Source organism: Argiope bruennichi, chromosome 5, assembly GCF_947563725.1.
Source record: "Argiope bruennichi chromosome 5, qqArgBrue1.1, whole genome shotgun sequence".
Taxonomy (NCBI): domain Eukaryota; kingdom Metazoa; phylum Arthropoda; class Arachnida; order Araneae; family Araneidae; genus Argiope; species Argiope bruennichi.
The window spans coordinates 104,450,120-104,464,856 of record NC_079155.1 but is presented as its reverse complement, the minus strand read 5'-3'; the positions used below and the strand labels follow the sequence as shown (position 1 = coordinate 104,464,856).

The 14,737-nt window shown below is 41.6% G+C and overlaps 63 non-coding genes across 63 annotated transcripts; all 63 read left to right on the top strand.

The window, feature by feature from the left end:
* The first annotated feature begins 13 nt into the window (after positions 1 to 13).
* On the top strand, positions 14 to 86 carry Trnar-ucu (transfer RNA arginine (anticodon UCU)). The gene has a single exon. It is a non-coding gene; the product is annotated as a tRNA-Arg (tRNA).
* Positions 87 to 362: 276 nt separating this feature from the next.
* Positions 363 to 435, top strand: Trnar-ucu (transfer RNA arginine (anticodon UCU)). Its single transcript has one exon. It is a non-coding gene; the product is annotated as a tRNA-Arg (tRNA).
* Positions 436 to 543: 108 nt separating this feature from the next.
* Positions 544 to 616, top strand: Trnar-ucu (transfer RNA arginine (anticodon UCU)). The gene has a single exon. It is a non-coding gene; the product is annotated as a tRNA-Arg (tRNA).
* A 108-nt stretch (positions 617 to 724) lies between these two features.
* On the top strand, positions 725 to 796 carry Trnar-ucu (transfer RNA arginine (anticodon UCU)). Its single transcript has one exon. It is a non-coding gene; the product is annotated as a tRNA-Arg (tRNA).
* Positions 797 to 904: 108 nt separating this feature from the next.
* On the top strand, positions 905 to 977 carry Trnar-ucu (transfer RNA arginine (anticodon UCU)). The gene has a single exon. It is a non-coding gene; the product is annotated as a tRNA-Arg (tRNA).
* A 290-nt stretch (positions 978 to 1,267) lies between these two features.
* On the top strand, positions 1,268 to 1,340 carry Trnar-ucu (transfer RNA arginine (anticodon UCU)). Its single transcript has one exon. It is a non-coding gene; the product is annotated as a tRNA-Arg (tRNA).
* A 108-nt stretch (positions 1,341 to 1,448) lies between these two features.
* On the top strand, positions 1,449 to 1,521 carry Trnar-ucu (transfer RNA arginine (anticodon UCU)). The gene has a single exon. It is a non-coding gene; the product is annotated as a tRNA-Arg (tRNA).
* Positions 1,522 to 1,632: 111 nt separating this feature from the next.
* On the top strand, positions 1,633 to 1,705 carry Trnar-ucu (transfer RNA arginine (anticodon UCU)). Its single transcript has one exon. It is a non-coding gene; the product is annotated as a tRNA-Arg (tRNA).
* Positions 1,706 to 1,813: 108 nt separating this feature from the next.
* Trnar-ucu (transfer RNA arginine (anticodon UCU)) lies at positions 1,814 to 1,886 on the top strand. Its single transcript has one exon. It is a non-coding gene; the product is annotated as a tRNA-Arg (tRNA).
* Positions 1,887 to 1,994: 108 nt separating this feature from the next.
* On the top strand, positions 1,995 to 2,067 carry Trnar-ucu (transfer RNA arginine (anticodon UCU)). The gene has a single exon. It is a non-coding gene; the product is annotated as a tRNA-Arg (tRNA).
* A 108-nt stretch (positions 2,068 to 2,175) lies between these two features.
* Trnar-ucu (transfer RNA arginine (anticodon UCU)) lies at positions 2,176 to 2,248 on the top strand. Its single transcript has one exon. It is a non-coding gene; the product is annotated as a tRNA-Arg (tRNA).
* Positions 2,249 to 2,524: 276 nt separating this feature from the next.
* Trnar-ucu (transfer RNA arginine (anticodon UCU)) lies at positions 2,525 to 2,597 on the top strand. The gene has a single exon. It is a non-coding gene; the product is annotated as a tRNA-Arg (tRNA).
* A 108-nt stretch (positions 2,598 to 2,705) lies between these two features.
* Trnar-ucu (transfer RNA arginine (anticodon UCU)) lies at positions 2,706 to 2,778 on the top strand. The gene has a single exon. It is a non-coding gene; the product is annotated as a tRNA-Arg (tRNA).
* A 276-nt stretch (positions 2,779 to 3,054) lies between these two features.
* Positions 3,055 to 3,127, top strand: Trnar-ucu (transfer RNA arginine (anticodon UCU)). Its single transcript has one exon. It is a non-coding gene; the product is annotated as a tRNA-Arg (tRNA).
* Positions 3,128 to 3,235: 108 nt separating this feature from the next.
* On the top strand, positions 3,236 to 3,308 carry Trnar-ucu (transfer RNA arginine (anticodon UCU)). Its single transcript has one exon. It is a non-coding gene; the product is annotated as a tRNA-Arg (tRNA).
* Positions 3,309 to 3,416: 108 nt separating this feature from the next.
* Positions 3,417 to 3,489, top strand: Trnar-ucu (transfer RNA arginine (anticodon UCU)). Its single transcript has one exon. It is a non-coding gene; the product is annotated as a tRNA-Arg (tRNA).
* Positions 3,490 to 3,597: 108 nt separating this feature from the next.
* On the top strand, positions 3,598 to 3,670 carry Trnar-ucu (transfer RNA arginine (anticodon UCU)). Its single transcript has one exon. It is a non-coding gene; the product is annotated as a tRNA-Arg (tRNA).
* Positions 3,671 to 3,946: 276 nt separating this feature from the next.
* Trnar-ucu (transfer RNA arginine (anticodon UCU)) lies at positions 3,947 to 4,019 on the top strand. The gene has a single exon. It is a non-coding gene; the product is annotated as a tRNA-Arg (tRNA).
* Positions 4,020 to 4,127: 108 nt separating this feature from the next.
* Positions 4,128 to 4,200, top strand: Trnar-ucu (transfer RNA arginine (anticodon UCU)). The gene has a single exon. It is a non-coding gene; the product is annotated as a tRNA-Arg (tRNA).
* A 107-nt stretch (positions 4,201 to 4,307) lies between these two features.
* Positions 4,308 to 4,380, top strand: Trnar-ucu (transfer RNA arginine (anticodon UCU)). The gene has a single exon. It is a non-coding gene; the product is annotated as a tRNA-Arg (tRNA).
* A 107-nt stretch (positions 4,381 to 4,487) lies between these two features.
* Positions 4,488 to 4,560, top strand: Trnar-ucu (transfer RNA arginine (anticodon UCU)). The gene has a single exon. It is a non-coding gene; the product is annotated as a tRNA-Arg (tRNA).
* Positions 4,561 to 4,668: 108 nt separating this feature from the next.
* On the top strand, positions 4,669 to 4,741 carry Trnar-ucu (transfer RNA arginine (anticodon UCU)). The gene has a single exon. It is a non-coding gene; the product is annotated as a tRNA-Arg (tRNA).
* A 108-nt stretch (positions 4,742 to 4,849) lies between these two features.
* Positions 4,850 to 4,922, top strand: Trnar-ucu (transfer RNA arginine (anticodon UCU)). The gene has a single exon. It is a non-coding gene; the product is annotated as a tRNA-Arg (tRNA).
* A 108-nt stretch (positions 4,923 to 5,030) lies between these two features.
* Positions 5,031 to 5,102, top strand: Trnar-ucu (transfer RNA arginine (anticodon UCU)). The gene has a single exon. It is a non-coding gene; the product is annotated as a tRNA-Arg (tRNA).
* A 108-nt stretch (positions 5,103 to 5,210) lies between these two features.
* On the top strand, positions 5,211 to 5,283 carry Trnar-ucu (transfer RNA arginine (anticodon UCU)). Its single transcript has one exon. It is a non-coding gene; the product is annotated as a tRNA-Arg (tRNA).
* A 108-nt stretch (positions 5,284 to 5,391) lies between these two features.
* Trnar-ucu (transfer RNA arginine (anticodon UCU)) lies at positions 5,392 to 5,464 on the top strand. The gene has a single exon. It is a non-coding gene; the product is annotated as a tRNA-Arg (tRNA).
* Positions 5,465 to 5,571: 107 nt separating this feature from the next.
* Trnar-ucu (transfer RNA arginine (anticodon UCU)) lies at positions 5,572 to 5,644 on the top strand. Its single transcript has one exon. It is a non-coding gene; the product is annotated as a tRNA-Arg (tRNA).
* Positions 5,645 to 5,920: 276 nt separating this feature from the next.
* Positions 5,921 to 5,993, top strand: Trnar-ucu (transfer RNA arginine (anticodon UCU)). The gene has a single exon. It is a non-coding gene; the product is annotated as a tRNA-Arg (tRNA).
* A 108-nt stretch (positions 5,994 to 6,101) lies between these two features.
* Positions 6,102 to 6,174, top strand: Trnar-ucu (transfer RNA arginine (anticodon UCU)). The gene has a single exon. It is a non-coding gene; the product is annotated as a tRNA-Arg (tRNA).
* A 276-nt stretch (positions 6,175 to 6,450) lies between these two features.
* Positions 6,451 to 6,523, top strand: Trnar-ucu (transfer RNA arginine (anticodon UCU)). Its single transcript has one exon. It is a non-coding gene; the product is annotated as a tRNA-Arg (tRNA).
* Positions 6,524 to 6,813: 290 nt separating this feature from the next.
* Trnar-ucu (transfer RNA arginine (anticodon UCU)) lies at positions 6,814 to 6,886 on the top strand. The gene has a single exon. It is a non-coding gene; the product is annotated as a tRNA-Arg (tRNA).
* A 108-nt stretch (positions 6,887 to 6,994) lies between these two features.
* Trnar-ucu (transfer RNA arginine (anticodon UCU)) lies at positions 6,995 to 7,067 on the top strand. The gene has a single exon. It is a non-coding gene; the product is annotated as a tRNA-Arg (tRNA).
* A 111-nt stretch (positions 7,068 to 7,178) lies between these two features.
* On the top strand, positions 7,179 to 7,251 carry Trnar-ucu (transfer RNA arginine (anticodon UCU)). The gene has a single exon. It is a non-coding gene; the product is annotated as a tRNA-Arg (tRNA).
* A 108-nt stretch (positions 7,252 to 7,359) lies between these two features.
* Trnar-ucu (transfer RNA arginine (anticodon UCU)) lies at positions 7,360 to 7,432 on the top strand. The gene has a single exon. It is a non-coding gene; the product is annotated as a tRNA-Arg (tRNA).
* A 108-nt stretch (positions 7,433 to 7,540) lies between these two features.
* Positions 7,541 to 7,613, top strand: Trnar-ucu (transfer RNA arginine (anticodon UCU)). The gene has a single exon. It is a non-coding gene; the product is annotated as a tRNA-Arg (tRNA).
* A 108-nt stretch (positions 7,614 to 7,721) lies between these two features.
* Positions 7,722 to 7,794, top strand: Trnar-ucu (transfer RNA arginine (anticodon UCU)). The gene has a single exon. It is a non-coding gene; the product is annotated as a tRNA-Arg (tRNA).
* A 276-nt stretch (positions 7,795 to 8,070) lies between these two features.
* Trnar-ucu (transfer RNA arginine (anticodon UCU)) lies at positions 8,071 to 8,143 on the top strand. The gene has a single exon. It is a non-coding gene; the product is annotated as a tRNA-Arg (tRNA).
* Positions 8,144 to 8,251: 108 nt separating this feature from the next.
* Trnar-ucu (transfer RNA arginine (anticodon UCU)) lies at positions 8,252 to 8,324 on the top strand. The gene has a single exon. It is a non-coding gene; the product is annotated as a tRNA-Arg (tRNA).
* A 276-nt stretch (positions 8,325 to 8,600) lies between these two features.
* Trnar-ucu (transfer RNA arginine (anticodon UCU)) lies at positions 8,601 to 8,673 on the top strand. The gene has a single exon. It is a non-coding gene; the product is annotated as a tRNA-Arg (tRNA).
* Positions 8,674 to 8,781: 108 nt separating this feature from the next.
* On the top strand, positions 8,782 to 8,854 carry Trnar-ucu (transfer RNA arginine (anticodon UCU)). The gene has a single exon. It is a non-coding gene; the product is annotated as a tRNA-Arg (tRNA).
* A 108-nt stretch (positions 8,855 to 8,962) lies between these two features.
* On the top strand, positions 8,963 to 9,035 carry Trnar-ucu (transfer RNA arginine (anticodon UCU)). The gene has a single exon. It is a non-coding gene; the product is annotated as a tRNA-Arg (tRNA).
* Positions 9,036 to 9,143: 108 nt separating this feature from the next.
* Trnar-ucu (transfer RNA arginine (anticodon UCU)) lies at positions 9,144 to 9,216 on the top strand. Its single transcript has one exon. It is a non-coding gene; the product is annotated as a tRNA-Arg (tRNA).
* A 276-nt stretch (positions 9,217 to 9,492) lies between these two features.
* On the top strand, positions 9,493 to 9,565 carry Trnar-ucu (transfer RNA arginine (anticodon UCU)). The gene has a single exon. It is a non-coding gene; the product is annotated as a tRNA-Arg (tRNA).
* Positions 9,566 to 9,673: 108 nt separating this feature from the next.
* Trnar-ucu (transfer RNA arginine (anticodon UCU)) lies at positions 9,674 to 9,746 on the top strand. The gene has a single exon. It is a non-coding gene; the product is annotated as a tRNA-Arg (tRNA).
* A 107-nt stretch (positions 9,747 to 9,853) lies between these two features.
* Positions 9,854 to 9,926, top strand: Trnar-ucu (transfer RNA arginine (anticodon UCU)). The gene has a single exon. It is a non-coding gene; the product is annotated as a tRNA-Arg (tRNA).
* Positions 9,927 to 10,034: 108 nt separating this feature from the next.
* On the top strand, positions 10,035 to 10,107 carry Trnar-ucu (transfer RNA arginine (anticodon UCU)). The gene has a single exon. It is a non-coding gene; the product is annotated as a tRNA-Arg (tRNA).
* A 108-nt stretch (positions 10,108 to 10,215) lies between these two features.
* Trnar-ucu (transfer RNA arginine (anticodon UCU)) lies at positions 10,216 to 10,288 on the top strand. The gene has a single exon. It is a non-coding gene; the product is annotated as a tRNA-Arg (tRNA).
* Positions 10,289 to 10,576: 288 nt separating this feature from the next.
* Trnar-ucu (transfer RNA arginine (anticodon UCU)) lies at positions 10,577 to 10,649 on the top strand. Its single transcript has one exon. It is a non-coding gene; the product is annotated as a tRNA-Arg (tRNA).
* A 108-nt stretch (positions 10,650 to 10,757) lies between these two features.
* Trnar-ucu (transfer RNA arginine (anticodon UCU)) lies at positions 10,758 to 10,830 on the top strand. The gene has a single exon. It is a non-coding gene; the product is annotated as a tRNA-Arg (tRNA).
* A 290-nt stretch (positions 10,831 to 11,120) lies between these two features.
* Trnar-ucu (transfer RNA arginine (anticodon UCU)) lies at positions 11,121 to 11,192 on the top strand. Its single transcript has one exon. It is a non-coding gene; the product is annotated as a tRNA-Arg (tRNA).
* A 108-nt stretch (positions 11,193 to 11,300) lies between these two features.
* Trnar-ucu (transfer RNA arginine (anticodon UCU)) lies at positions 11,301 to 11,373 on the top strand. Its single transcript has one exon. It is a non-coding gene; the product is annotated as a tRNA-Arg (tRNA).
* Positions 11,374 to 11,481: 108 nt separating this feature from the next.
* Trnar-ucu (transfer RNA arginine (anticodon UCU)) lies at positions 11,482 to 11,554 on the top strand. Its single transcript has one exon. It is a non-coding gene; the product is annotated as a tRNA-Arg (tRNA).
* Positions 11,555 to 11,844: 290 nt separating this feature from the next.
* Trnar-ucu (transfer RNA arginine (anticodon UCU)) lies at positions 11,845 to 11,917 on the top strand. The gene has a single exon. It is a non-coding gene; the product is annotated as a tRNA-Arg (tRNA).
* Positions 11,918 to 12,361: 444 nt separating this feature from the next.
* Positions 12,362 to 12,433, top strand: Trnar-ucu (transfer RNA arginine (anticodon UCU)). Its single transcript has one exon. It is a non-coding gene; the product is annotated as a tRNA-Arg (tRNA).
* Positions 12,434 to 12,541: 108 nt separating this feature from the next.
* Trnar-ucu (transfer RNA arginine (anticodon UCU)) lies at positions 12,542 to 12,614 on the top strand. The gene has a single exon. It is a non-coding gene; the product is annotated as a tRNA-Arg (tRNA).
* Positions 12,615 to 12,722: 108 nt separating this feature from the next.
* Trnar-ucu (transfer RNA arginine (anticodon UCU)) lies at positions 12,723 to 12,795 on the top strand. Its single transcript has one exon. It is a non-coding gene; the product is annotated as a tRNA-Arg (tRNA).
* Positions 12,796 to 13,085: 290 nt separating this feature from the next.
* Trnar-ucu (transfer RNA arginine (anticodon UCU)) lies at positions 13,086 to 13,158 on the top strand. Its single transcript has one exon. It is a non-coding gene; the product is annotated as a tRNA-Arg (tRNA).
* A 108-nt stretch (positions 13,159 to 13,266) lies between these two features.
* Positions 13,267 to 13,339, top strand: Trnar-ucu (transfer RNA arginine (anticodon UCU)). Its single transcript has one exon. It is a non-coding gene; the product is annotated as a tRNA-Arg (tRNA).
* A 276-nt stretch (positions 13,340 to 13,615) lies between these two features.
* Positions 13,616 to 13,687, top strand: Trnar-ucu (transfer RNA arginine (anticodon UCU)). Its single transcript has one exon. It is a non-coding gene; the product is annotated as a tRNA-Arg (tRNA).
* Positions 13,688 to 13,795: 108 nt separating this feature from the next.
* Trnar-ucu (transfer RNA arginine (anticodon UCU)) lies at positions 13,796 to 13,868 on the top strand. The gene has a single exon. It is a non-coding gene; the product is annotated as a tRNA-Arg (tRNA).
* A 289-nt stretch (positions 13,869 to 14,157) lies between these two features.
* Trnae-uuc (transfer RNA glutamic acid (anticodon UUC)) lies at positions 14,158 to 14,230 on the top strand. The gene has a single exon. It is a non-coding gene; the product is annotated as a tRNA-Glu (tRNA).
* A 108-nt stretch (positions 14,231 to 14,338) lies between these two features.
* Positions 14,339 to 14,411, top strand: Trnar-ucu (transfer RNA arginine (anticodon UCU)). Its single transcript has one exon. It is a non-coding gene; the product is annotated as a tRNA-Arg (tRNA).
* A 108-nt stretch (positions 14,412 to 14,519) lies between these two features.
* Trnar-ucu (transfer RNA arginine (anticodon UCU)) lies at positions 14,520 to 14,592 on the top strand. Its single transcript has one exon. It is a non-coding gene; the product is annotated as a tRNA-Arg (tRNA).
* The last annotated feature ends 145 nt before the right edge of the window (positions 14,593 to 14,737 follow it).

Here is a 14,737-nt window from a genome sequence, read left to right as displayed (position 1 = left end):
GATAACCAACGCAGCCCTTGTTGCGCAGAGGATAGCGCGTTGGACTTCTAATCCAAAGGTCCCGGGTTCGAATCCCGGCAAGGGTGTGACTATAATAGAGTGTTTGGTTTATTTTGTCTGTTCTTGTGTAAAAGTTTGACTTACGTATAGCAACAACTTAAATTCCCATACATTCCATCTTGATAACCAACGCAGTCCTTCTAGAGAAAAGGATAGCGCGTTGGTCTTCAAATCCAGAGATTCCGGCAAGGATGTAACGCCAATAGAGTGTGTGGTTTATTTTGTCTGTTGTTGTTTAAAACTTTGACATACGTACAGCAATAACTTAAATTCCTATACATTCCATTTAGATAACCAACGCAGCCCTTGTAGCGCAGAGGATAGCGCGTTGGACTTCTAATCCAAAGGTCCCGGGTTCGAATCCCGGCAAGGGTGTGAAGCTAATAGAGTGTGTGGGTGATTTTGTCTGTTGTTGTTTAAAACTTTCACTTGTGTATAGGAATAACTTATATTCCCTTACATGCAATCTAGATAACCAACGCATCCCTTGTAGCGCAGAGGATAGCGCGTTGTACTTCTAATCCAAAGGTCCCGGGTTCGAATCCCGGCAAGGGTGTGACTATAATAGACTGCTTGATTTATTTTGTCTGTTCTTGTGTAAAACTTTGACTTACGTATAGCAATAACTTAAATTCCCATACATTCCATCTAGATAACCAACGCAGCCCTTGTAGCGCAGAGGATAGCGCGTTGGACTTCTAATCCAAAGGCCCGGTTTCGAATCCCGGTAATGGTGTGACGCTAATAGAGTGTGTGGGTGATTTTGTCTGTTGTTGTTTAAAACTTTCACTTGTGTATAGGAATAACTTATATTCCCTTACATTCAATCTAGATAACCAACGCAGCCCTTGTAGCGCAGAGGATAGCGCGTTGGACTTCTAATCCAAAGGTCCCGGGTTCGAATCCCGGCACGGGTGTGACTATAATAGAATGTTTGGTTTGTTTTTGTCTGTTCAAATGTAAAAGTTTGACTTACGTATAGCAATAACTTAAATTCCCATACATTCCATCTTGATAACCAACGCAGCCCTTGTAGCGCAGAGGATAGCGCGTTGGATTTTTAATCCAAAGGTCCCGGGTTCGAATCCCTGCAAGGGTGTGACGCTAATAGAGTGTGTGGGTTATTTTGTCTGTTGTTGTTTAAAACTTTCACTTGAGTATAGGAATAACTTATATTCCCTTACATTCAATCTAGATAACCAACGCAGCCCTTGTAGCGCAGAGGATAACGCGTTGGACTTCTAATCCAAAGGTCCCGGGTTCGAATCCCGGCAAGGGTGTGACTATAATAGAGTGTTTGGTTTATTTTGTCTGTTCATGTGTAAAAGTTTGACTTACGTATAGCAATAACTTAAATTCCCATATATTCCATCTAGACAACCAACGCAGCCCTTGTAGCGCAGAGGCTAGCGCGCTGGACTTCTAATTCAAAGGTCCCGGGTTCGAATCCCGGCAAGGGTATTACTATAATAGAGTGTTTGGTTTATTTTGTCTGTTCATGTGTAAAAGTTTGACTTACGTATAGCAATAACTTAAATTCCATTCATACATTCCATCTAGATAACCAACGCAGCCCTTGTAGCGCAGAGGATAGCGCGTTGGACTTCTAATCCAAAGGTCCCGGGTTCGAATCCCGGCAAGGGTGTGACTATAATAGAGTGTTTGGTTTATTTTGTTTGTTCTTGTGTAAAACTTTGACTTACGTATAGCAATAACTTAAATTCCCATACATTCCATCTAGATAACCAACGCAGCCCTTGTAGCGCAGAGGATAGCGCGTTGGACTTCTAATCCAAAGGTCCCGGTTTCGAATCCCGGCAAGGGTGTGACTATAATAGAGTGTTTGGTTTATTTTGTCTGTTCTTGTGTAAAACCTTGACTTACGTATAGCAATAACTTAAATTCCCATACATTCCATCTTAATAACCAATGAAGCCCTAGTAGCGCAGAGGATAGCACGTTGGACTTCTAATCCAGAGGTCCCGGGTTCGAATCCCGGCAAGAGTGTGACTATAATAGAGTGTTGGGTTTATTTTGTCTGTTCTTGTGTAAAACTTTGACTTACGTATAGCAATAACTTAAATTCCCATACATTCCATCTAGATAATTAACGCAGCCCTTGTAGCACAGAGGATAGCGCGTTGGACTTCTAATGCAAAGGTCCCGGGTTCGAACCCCGGCAAGGGTGTGACTGTAATAGACTGCTTGGTTTATTTTGTCTGTTCTTGTGTAAAACTTTGACTAACGTATAGCAATAACTTAAATTCCCATACATTCCATCTAGATAACCAACGCAGTCCTTCTAGAGAAAAGGATAGCGCGTTTGACTTCAAATCCAGAGATTCCGGCAAGGATGTATTGCCAATAGAGTGTGTGGTTTATTTTGTCTGTTCATGTGTAAAAGTTTGACATACGTATAGCAATAACTTAAATTCCCATATATTCCATCTAGATAACCAACGCAGCCCGTGTAGCGCAGAGGCTAGCGCGCTGGACCTCTAATTCCAAGGTCCCGGGTTCGAATCCCGGCAAGGGTGTGCCTATAATAGAGTGTTTGGTTTATTTTGTCTGTTCATGTGTAAAAGTTTGACTTACGTATAGCAATATCTTAAATTCCCATATATTCCATCTAGATAACCAACGCAGCCCTTGTTGCACAGAGGATAGCGCGTTGGACTTCTAATCCAAAGGTCCCGGGTTCGAATCCCGGCAAGGGTGTGACTATAATAGAGTGTTTGGTTTATTTTGTCTGTTCTTGTGTAAAAGTTTGACTTACGTATAGCAACAACTTAAATTCCCATACATTCCATCTTGATAACCAACGCAGTCCTTCTAGAGAAAAGGATAGCGCGTTGGTCTTCAAATCCAGAGATTCCGGCAAGGATGTAACGCCAATAGAGTGTGTGGTTTATTTTGTCTGTTGTTGTTTAAAACTTTGACATACGTACAGCAATAACTTAAATTCCTATACATTCCATTTAGATAACCAACGCAGCCCTAGTAGCGCAGAGGATAGCGCGTTGGACTTCTAATCCAAAGGTCCCGGGTTCGAATCCCGGCAAGGGTGTGAAGCTAATAGAGTGTGTGGGTGATTTTGTCTGTTGTTGTTTAAAACTTTCACTTGTGTATAGGAATAACTTATATTCCCTTACATGCAATCTAGATAACCAACGCATCCCTTGTAGCGCAGAGGATAGCGCGTTGTACTTCTAATCCAAAGGTCCCGGGTTCGAATCCCGGCAAGGGTGTGACTATAATAGACTGCTTGGTTTATTTTGTCTGTTCTTGTGTAAAACTTTGACTTACGTATAGCCATAACTTAAATTCCCATACATTCCATCTTAATAACCAATGAAGCCCTAGTAGCGCAGAGGATAGCGCGTTGGACTTCTAATCCAAAGGTCCCGGGTTCGAATCCCGGCAAGGGTGTGACTATAATAGAGTGTTTGGTTTATTTTGTCTGTTCTTGTGTAAAACATTGACTTACGTATAGCAATAACTTAAATTCCCATACATTCCATCTAGATAACCAACGCAGCCCTTGTAGCGCAGAGGATAGCGCGTTGGACTTCTAATCCAAAGATCCCGGGTTCGAACCCCGGCAAGGGTGTGACTGTAAAAGACTGCTTGGTTTATTTTGTCTGTTCTTGTGTAAAACTTTGACTAACGTATAGCAATAACTTATATTCCCATACATTCCATCTAGATAACCAACGCAGTCCTTCTAGAGAAAAGGATAGCGCGTTGGACTTCAAATCCAGAGATTTCGGCAAGGATGTATTGCCAATAGAGTGTGTGGTTTATTTTGTCTGTTCATGTGTAAAAGTTTGACATACGTATAGCAATAACTTAAATTCCCATATATTCCATCTAGATAACCAACGCAGCCCTTGTAGCGCAGAGGCTAGCGCGCTGGACTTCTAATCCAAAGGTCCCGGGTTCGAATCCCGGCAAGGGTGTGACTATAATAGAGTGTTTGGTTTATTTTGTCTGTTCATGTGTAAAAGTTTGACTTACGTATAGCAGTAACTTAAATTCCCATATATTCCATCTAGACAACCAACGCAGCCCTTGTAGCGCAGAGGATAGCGCGTTGGACTTCTAATCCAAAGGTCCCGTGTTCGAATCCCGGGAAGGGTGTGACTATAACAGAGTGTTTGTTTATTTTGTCTGTTTTTGTGTAAAACTTTGACTTACATATAGCAATAACTTATATTCCCTTACATTCCATCTAGATAACCAACGCAGCCCTTGTAGCGCAGAGGATAGCGCGTTCGACTTCTAATCCAAAGGTCCCGTGTTCGAATCCCGGGAAGGGTGTGACTATAACAGAGTGTTTGTTTATTTTGTCTGTTTTTGTGTAAAACTTTGACTTACATATAGCAATAACTTATATTCCCTTACATTCCATCTAGATAACCAACGCAGCCCTTGTAGCGCAGAGGATAGCGCGTTCGACTTCTAATCCAAAGGTCCCGGGTTCGTATCCCGGCAAGGGTGTGACTATAATAGAGTGTTTGGTTCATTTTGTCTGTTCATGTGTAAAAGTTTGACTTACCTATAGCAATAACTTAAATTCCCATATATTCCATCTAGATAACCAACGCAGCCCTTGTAGCGCAGAGGATAGCGCGTTGGATTTCTAATCCAAAGGTCCCGGGTTCGAATCCCGCCAAGGGTGTGACTAAAATAGAGTGTTTGGTTTATTTTGTATGTTCTTGTGTAAAACTTTGACTTACGTATAGCAATAACTTAAATTCCTATACATTCCATCTAGATAACCAACGTAGCCCTTGTAGCGCAGAGGATAGCGCGTTGGACTTCTAATCCAAAGGTCTCGGGTTCGAATCCCGGCAAGGGTGTGACTATAATAGACTGCTTGATTTATTTTGTCTGTTCTTGTGTGAAACTTTGACTTACGTATAGCAATAACTTAAATTCCCATACATTCCATCTAGATAACCAACGCAGCCCTTGTAGCGCAGAGGATAGCGCGTTGGACTTCTAATCCAAAGGCCCGGTTTCGAATCCCGGTAATGGTGTGACGCTAATAGAGTGTGTGGGTGATTTTGTCTGTTGTTGTTTAAAACTTTCAATTGTGTATAGGAATAACTTATATTCCCTTACATTCAATCTAGATAACCAACGCAGCCCTTGTAGCGCAGAGGATAGCGCGTTGGACTTCTAATCCAAAGGTCCCGGGTTCGAATCCCGGCACGGGTGTGACTATAATAGAGTGTTTGGTTTATTTTGTCTGTTCATGTGTAAAAGTTTGACTTACGTATAGCAGTAACTTAAATTCCCATATATTCCATCTAGACAACCAACGCAGCCCTTGTAGCGCAGAGGATAGCGCGTTGGACTTCTAATCCAAAGGTCCCGTGTTCGAATCCCGGGAAGGGTGTGACTATAACAGAGTGTTTGTTTATTTTGTCTGTTTTTGTGTAAAACTTTGACTTACATATAGCAATAACTTATATTCCCTTACATTCCATCTAGATAACCAACGCAGCCCTTGTAGCGCAGAGGATAGCGCGTTCGACTTCTAATCCAAAGGTCCCGGGTTCGAATCCCGGCAAGTGTGTGACTATAATAGAGTGTTGGGTTTATTTTGTCTGTTCTTGTGTGAAACTTTGACTTACGTATAGCAATAACTTAAATTCCCATACATTCCATCTAGATAACCAACGCAGTCCTTCTAGAGAAAAGGATAGCGCGTTTGACTTCAAATCCAGAGATTCCGGCAAGGATATTATGCCAATAGAGTGTGTGGTTTATTTTGTCTGTTCATGTGTAAAAGTTTGACATACGTATAGCAATAACTTAAATTCCCATATATTCCATCTAGATAACCAACGCAGCCCGTGTAGCGCAGAGGCTAGCGCGCTGGACCTCTAATTCCAAGGTCCCGGGTTCGAATCCCGGCAAGGGTGTGCCTATAATAGAGTGTTTGGTTTATTTTGTCTGTTCATGTGTAAAAGTTTGACTTACGTATAGCAATATCTTAAATTCCCATATATTCCATCTAGATAACCAACGCAGCCCTTGTAGCGCAGAGGATAGCGCGTTGGACTTCTAATCCAAAGGTCCCGGGTTCGAATCCCGGCAAGGGTGTGACTATAATAGAGTGTTTGGTTTATTTTGTCTGTTCTTGTGTAAAACTTTGACTTACGTATAGCAACAACTTAAATTCCCATACATTCCATCTAGATAACCAACGCAGTCCTTCTAGAGAAAAGGATAGCGCGTTGGTTATCAAATCCAGAGATTCCGGCAAGGATGTAACGCCAATAGAGTGTGTGGTTTATTTTGTCTGTTGTTGTTTAAAACTTTGACATACGTACAGCAATAACTTAAATTCCTATACATTCCATTTAGATAACCAACGCAGCCCTTGTAGAGCAGAGGATAGCGCGTTGGACTTCTAATCCAAAGGTCCCGGGTTCGAATCCCGGCACGGGTGTGACTATAATAGAATGTTTGGTTTGTTTTTGTCTGTTCAAATGTAAAAGTTTGACTTACGTATAGCAATAACTTAAATTCCCATACATTCCATCTCGATAACCAACGCAGCCCTTGTAGCGCAGAGGATAGCGCGTTGGATTTTTAATCCAAAGGTCCCGGGTTCGAATCCCTGCAAGGGTGTGACGCTAATAGAGTGTGTGGGTTATTTTGTCTGTTGTTGTTTAAAACTTTCACTTGAGTATAGGAATAACTTATATTCCCTTACATTCAATCTAGATAACCAACGCAGCCCTTGTAGCGCAGAGGATAACGCGTTGGACTTCTAATCCAAAGGTCCCGGGTTCGAATCCCGGCAAGGGTGTGACTATAATAGAGTGTTTGGTTTATTTTGTCTGTTCATGTGTAAAAGTTTGACTTACGTATAGCAATAACTTAAATTCCCATATATTCCATCTAGATAACCAACGCAGATCTTGTAGCGCAGAGGCTAGCGCGCTGGACTTCTAATTCAAAGGTCCCGGGTTCGAATCCCGGCAAGGGTATTACTATAATAGAGTGTTTGGTTTATTTTGTCTGTTCATGTGTAAAAGTTTGACTTACGTATAGCAATAACTTAAATTCCATTCATACATTCCATCTAGATAACCAACGCAGCCCTTGTAGCGCAGAGGATAGCGCGTTGGACTTCTAATCCAAAGGTCCCGGGTTCGAATCCCGGCAAGGGTGTGACTATAATAGAGTGTTTGGTTTATTTTGTCTGTTCTTGTGTAAAACTTTGACTTACGTATAGCAATAACTTAAATTCCCATACATTCCATTTAGATAACCAACGCAGCCCTTGTAGCGCAGAGGATAGCGCGTTGGACTTCTAATCCAAAGGTCCCGGTTTCGAATCCCGGCAAGGGTGTGACTATAATAGAGTGTTTGGTTTATTTTGTCTGTTCTTGTGTAAAACCTTGACTTACGTATAGCAATAACTTAAATTCCCATACATTCCATCTTAATAACCAATGAAGCCCTAGTAGCGCAGAGGATAGCACGTTGGACTTCTAATCCAGAGGTCCCGGGTTCGAATCCCGGCAAGAGTGTGACTATAATAGAGTGTTGGGTTTATTTTGTCTGTTCTTGTGTAAAACTTTGACTTACGTATAGCAATAACTTAAATTCCCATACATTCCATCTAGATAATTAACGCAGCCCTTGTAGCACAGAGGATAGCGCGTTGGACTTCTAATGCAAAGGTCCCGGGTTCGAACCCCGGCAAGGGTGTGACTGTAATAGACTGCTTGGTTTATTTTGTCTGTTCTTGTGTAAAACTTTGACTAACGTATAGCAATAACTTAAATTCCCATACATTCCATCTAGATAACCAACGCAGTCCTTCTAGAGAAAAGGATAGCGCGTTTGACTTCAAATCCAGAGATTCCGGCAAGGATGTATTGCCAATAGAGTGTGTGGTTTATTTTGTCTGTTCATGTGTAAAAGTTTGACATACGTATAGCAATAACTTAAATTCCCATATATTCCATCTAGATAACCAACGCAGCCCGTGTAGCGCAGAGGCTAGCGCGCTGGACCTCTAATTCCAAGGTCCCGGGTTCGAATCCCGGCAAGGGTGTGCCTATAATAGAGTGTTTGGTTTATTTTGTCTGTTCATGTGTAAAAGTTTGACTTACGTATAGCAATATCTTAAATTCCCATATATTCCATCTAGATAACCAACGCAGCCCTTGTAGCGCAGAGGATAGCGCGTTGGACTTCTAATCCAAAGGTCCCGGGTTCGAATCCCGGCAAGGGTGTGACTATAATAGAGTGTTTGGTTTATTTTGTCTGTTCTTGTGTAAAACTTTGACTTACGTATAGCAACAACTTAAATTCCCATACATTCCATCTAGATAACCAACGCAGTCCTTCTAGAGAAAAGGATAGCGCGTTGGTCTTCAAATCCAGAGATTCCGGCAAGGATGTAACGCCAATAGAGTGTGTGGTTTATTTTGTCTGTTGTTGTTTAAAACTTTGACATACGTACAGCAATAACTTAAATTCCTATACATTCCATTTAGATAACCAACGCAGCCCTTGTAGCGCAGAGGATAGCGCGTTGGACTTCTAATCCAAAGGTCCCGGGTTCGAATCCCGGCAAGGGTGTGAAGCTAATAGAGTGTGTGGGTGATTTTGTCTGTTGTTGTTTAAAACTTTCACTTGTGTATAGGAATAACTTATATTCCCTTACATGCAATCTAGATAACCAACGCATCCCTTGTAGCGCAGAGGATAGCGCGTTGTACTTCTAATCCAAAGGTCCCGGGTTCGAATCCCGGCAAGGGTGTGACTATAATAGACTGCTTGGTTTATTTTGTCTGTTCTTGTGTAAAACTTTGACTTACGTATAGCCATAACTTAAATTCCCATACATTCCATCTTAATAACCAATGAAGCCCTAGTTGCGCAGAGGATAGCGCGTTGGACTTCTAATCCAAAGGTCACGGGTTCGAATCCCGGCAAGGGTGTGACTATAATAGAGTGTTTGGTTTATTTTGTCTGTTCTTGTGTAAAACTTTGACTTACGTATAGCAATAACTTAAATTCCCATACATTCCATCTAGATAACCAACGCAGCCCTTGTAGCGCAGAGGATAGCGCGTTGGACTTCTAATCCAAAGATCCCGGGTTCGAACCCCGGCAAGGGTGTGACTGTAAAAGACTGCTTGGTTTATTTTGTCTGTTCTTGTGTAAAACTTTGACTAACGTATAGCAATAACTTAAATTCCCATACATTCCATCTAGATAACCAACGCAGTCCTTCTAGAGAAAAGGATAGCGCGTTGGACTTCAAATCCAGAGATTTCGGCAAGGATGTATTGCCAATAGAGTGTGTGGTTTATTTTGTCTGTTCATGTGTAAAAGTTTGACATACGTATAGCAATAACTTAAATTCCCATATATTCCATCTAGATAACCAACGCGGCCCTTGTAGCGCAGAGGCTAGCGCGCTGGACTTCTAATCCAAAGGTCCCGGGTTCGAATCCCGGCAAGGGTGTGACTATAATAGAGTGTTTGGTTTATTTTGTCTGTTCATGTGTAAAAGTTTGACTTACGTATAGCAGTAACTTAAATTCCCATATATTCCATCTAGACAACCAACGCAGCCCTTGTAGCGCAGAGGATAGCGCGTTGGACTTCTAATCCAAAGGTCCCGTGTTCGAATCCCGGGAAGGGTGTGACTATAACAGAGTGTTTGTTTATTTTGTCTGTTTTTGTGTAAAACTTTGACTTACATATAGCAATAACTTATATTCCCTTACATTCCATCTAGATAACCAACACAGCCCTTGTAGCGCAGAGGATAGCGCGTTCGACTTCTAATCCAAAGGTCCCGGGTTCGTATCCCGGCAAGGGTGTGACTATAATAGAGTGTTTGGTTCATTTTGTCTGTTCATGTGTAAAAGTTTGACTTACCTATAGCAATAACTTAAATTCCCATATATTCCATCTAGATAACCAACGCAGCCCTTGTAGCGCAGAGGATAGCGCGTTGGATTTCTAATCCAAAGGTCCCGGGTTCGAATCCCGCCAAGGGTGTGACTAAAATAGAGTGTTTGGTTTATTTTGTATGTTCTTGTGTAAAACTTTGACTTACGTATAGCAATAACTTAAATTCCTATACATTCCATCTAGATAACCAACGTAGCCCTTGTAGCGCAGAGGATAGCGCGTTGGACTTCTAATCCAAAGGTCCCGGGTTCGAATCTCGGCAAGGGTGTGACTATAATAGACTGCTTGATTTATTTTGTCTGTTCTTGTGTGAAACTTTGACTTACGTATAGCAATAACTTAAATTCCCATACATTCCATCTAGATAACCAACGCAGCCCTTGCAGCGCAGAGGATAGCGCGTTGGACTTCTAATCCAAAGGCCCGGTTTCGAATCCCGGTAATGGTGTGACGCTAATAGAGTGTGTGGGTGATTTTGTCTGTTGTTGTTTAAAACTTTCACTTGTGTATAGGAATAACTTATATTCCCTTACATTCAATCTAGATAACCAACGCAGCCCTTGTAGCGCAGAGGATAGCGCGTTGGACTTCTAATCCAAAGGTCCCGGGTTCGAATCCCGGCACGGGTGTGACTATAATAGAATGTTTGGTTTATTTTGTCTGTTCATGTGTAAAAGTTTGACTTACGTATAGCAATAACTTAAATTCCCATATATTCCATCTAGATAACCAACGCAGCCCTTGTAGTGCAGAGGATAACGCGTTGGACTTCTAATCCAAAGGTCCCGGGTTCGAATCCCGGCAAGGGTGTGACTATAATAGAGTGTTTGGTTTGTTTTTGTCTGTTCAAATGTAAAAGTTTGACTTACGTATAGCAATAACTTAAATTCCCATACATTCCATCTCGATAACCAACGCAGCCCTTGTAGCGCAGAGGATAGCGCGTTGGATTTTTAATCTAAAGGTCCCGGGTTCGAATCCCTGCAAGGGTGTGACGCTAATAGAGTGTTTGGTTTATTTTGTCTGTTCATGTGTAAAAGTTTTACTTACGTATAGCAATAACTTAAATTCCCATATATTCCATCTAGATAACCAACGCAGCCCTTGTAGCGCAGAGGATAGCGCGTTGGACTTCTAATCCAAAGGCCCGGTTTCGAATCCCGGTAATGGTGTGACGCTAATAGAGTGTGTGGGTGATATTGTCTGTTGTTGTTTAAAACTTTCACTTGTGTATAGGAATAACTTATATTCCCTTATATTCAATCTAGATAACCAACGCAGCCCTTGTAGCGCAGAGGATAGCGCGTTGGACTTCTAATCCAAAGGTCCCGGGTTCGAATCCCGGCACGGGTGTGACTATAATAGAATGTTTGGTTTATTTTGTCTGTTCATGTGTAAAAGTTTGACTTACGTATAGCAATAACTTAAATTCCCATATATTCCATCTAGATAACCAACGCAGCCCTTGTAGTGCAGAGGATAACGCTTTGGACTTCTAATCCAAAGGTCCCGGGTTCGAATCCCGGCAAGGGTGTGACTATAATAGAGTGTTTGGTTTGTTTTTGTCTGTTCAAATGTAAAAGTTTGACTTACGTATAGCAATAACTTAAATTCCCATACATTCCATCTCGATAACCAACGCAGCCCTTGTAGCGCAGAGGATAGCGCGTTGGATTTTTAATCTAAAGGTCCCGGGTTCGAATCCCTGCAAGGGTGTGACGCTAATAGAGTGTTTGGTTTATTTTGTCTGTTCATGTGTAAAAGTTTTACTTACGTATAGCAATAACTTAAATTCCCATATATTCCATCTAGATAACCAACGCAGACCTTGTAGCGCAGAGGCTAGCGCGCTGGACTTCTAATTCAAAGGTCCCGGGTTCGAATCCCGGCAAGGGTATTACTATAATAGAGTGTTTGGTTTATTTTGTCTGTTCATGTGTAAAAGTTTGACTTACGTATAGCAATAACTTAAATTCCCATACATTCCATCTAGATAACCAACGCAGTCCTTCTAGAGAAAAGGATAGCGCGTTGGTCTTCAAATCCAGAGATTCCGGCAAGGATGTAACGCCAATAGAGTGTGTGGTTTATTTTGTCTGTTCTTGTGTAAAAATTTGACTTACGTATAGCAATAACTTAAATTCCCATACATTCCATCTAGATAACCAACGCAGTCCTTCTAGAGAAAAGGATAGCGCGTTGGTCTTCAAATCCAGAGATTCCGGCAAGGATGTAACGCCAATAGAGTGTGTGGTTTATTTTGTCTGTTGTTGTTTAAAACTTTGACATACGTACAGCAATAACTTAAATTCCCATACATTCCATCTAGATAACCAACGCAGCCCTTGTAGCGCAGAGGATAGCGCGTTGGACTTCTAATCCAAAGGCCCGGTTTCGAATCCCGGTAATGGTGTGACGCTAATAGAGTGTGTGGGTGATTTTGTCTGTTGTTGTTTAAAACTTTCACTTGTGTATAGGAATAACTTATATTCCCTTATATTCAATCTAGATAACCAACGCAGCCCTTGTAGCGCAGAGGATAGCGCGTTGGACTTCTAATCCAAAGGTCCCGGGTTCGAATCCCGGCACGGGTGTGACTATAATAGAATGTTTGGTTTATTTTGTCTGTTCATGTGTAAAAGTTTGACTTACGTATAGCAATAACTTAAATTCCCATATATTCCATCTAGATAACCAACGCAGCCCTTGTAGTGCAGAGGATAACGCGTTGGACTTCTAATCCAAAGGTCCCGGGTTCGAATCCCGGCAAGGGTGTGACTATAATAGAGTGTTTGGTTTGTTTTTGTCTGTTCAAATGTAAAAGTTTGACTTACGTATAGCAATAACTTAAATTCCCATACATTCCATCTCGATAACCAACGCAGCCCTTGTAGCGCAGAGGATAGCGCGTTGGATTTTTAATCTAAAGGTCCCGGGTTCGAATCCCTGCAAGGGTGTGACGCTAATAGAGTGTTTGGTTTATTTTGTCTGTTCATGTGTAAAAGTTTTACTTACGTATAGCAATAACTTAAATTCCCATATATTCCATCTAGATAACCAACGCAGACCTTGTAGCGCAGAGGCTAGCGCGCTGGACTTCTAATTCAAAGGTCCCGGGTTCGAATCCCGGCAAGGGTATTACTATAATAGAGTGTTTGGTTTATTTTGTCTGTTCATGTGTAAAAGTTTGACTTACGTATAGCAATAACTTAAATTCCCATACATTCCATCTAGATAACCAACGCAGCCCTTGTAGCGCAGAGGATAGCGCGTTGGACTTCTAATCCAAAGGTCCCGGGTTCGAATCCCGGCAAGGGTGTGACTATAATAGAGTGTTTGGTTTATTTTGTCTGTTCTTGTGTAAAAATTTGACTTACGTATAGCAATAACTTAAATTCCCATACATTCCATCTAGATAACCAACGCAGTCCTTCTAGAGAAAAGGATAGCGCGTTGGTCTTCAAATCCAGAGATTCCGGCAAGGATGTAACGCCAATAGAGTGTGTGGTTTATTTTGTCTGTTGTTGTTTAAAACTTTGACATACGTACAGCAATAACTTAAATTCCCATACATTCCATCTAGATAACCAACGCAGCCCTTGTAGCGCAGAGGATAGCGCGTTGGACTTCTAATCCAAAGGCCCGGTTTCGAATCCCGGTAATGGTGTGACGCTAATAGAGTGTGCGGGTGATTTTGTCTGTTGTTGTTTAAAACTTTCACTTGTGTATAGGAATAACTTATATTCCCTTATATTCAATCTAGATAACCAACGCAGCCCTTGTAGCACAGAGGATAGCGCGTTGGACTTCTAATCCAAAGGTCCCGGGTTCGAATCCCGGCACGGGTGTGACTATAATAGAATGTTTGGTTTATTTTGTCTGTTCATGTGTAAAAGTTTGACTTACGTATAGCAATAACTTAAATTCCCATATATTCCATCTAGATAACCAACGCAGCCCTTGTAGCGCAGAGGATAGCGCGTTGGATTTTTAATCTAAAGGTCCCGGGTTCGAATCCCTGCAAGGGTGTGACGCTAATAGAGTGTTTGGTTTATTTTGTCTGTTCATGTGTAAAAGTTTTACTTACGTATAGCAATAACTTAAATTCCCATATATTCCATCTAGATAACCAACGCAGCCCTTGTAGCGCAGAGGATAGCGCGTTGGATTTTCAATCTAAAGGTCCCGGGTTCGAATCCCTGCAAGGGTGTGACGCTAATAGAGTGTTTGGTTTATTTTGTCTGTTCATGTGTAAAAGTTTTACTTACGTATAGCAATAACTTAAATTCCCATATATTCCATCTAGATAACCAACGAAGACCTTGTAGCGCAGAGGCTAGCGCGCTGGACTTCTAATTCAAAGGTCCCGGGTTCGAATCCCGGCAAGGGTATTACTATAATAGAGTTTTTGGTTTATTTTGTCTGTTCATGTGTAAAAGTTTGACTTACGTATAGCAATAACTTAAATTCCCATACATTCCATCTAGATAACCAACGCAGCCCTTGTAGCGCAGAGGATAGCGCGTTGGACTTCTAATCCAAAGGTCCCGGGTTCGAATCCCGGCAAGGGTGTGACTATAATAGAGTGTTTGGTTTATTTTGTCTGTTCTTGTGTAAAAATTTGACTTACGTATAGCAATAACTTAAATTCCCATACATTCCATCTAGATAACCAACGCAGTCCTTCTAGAGAAAAGGATAGCGCGTTGGTCTTCAA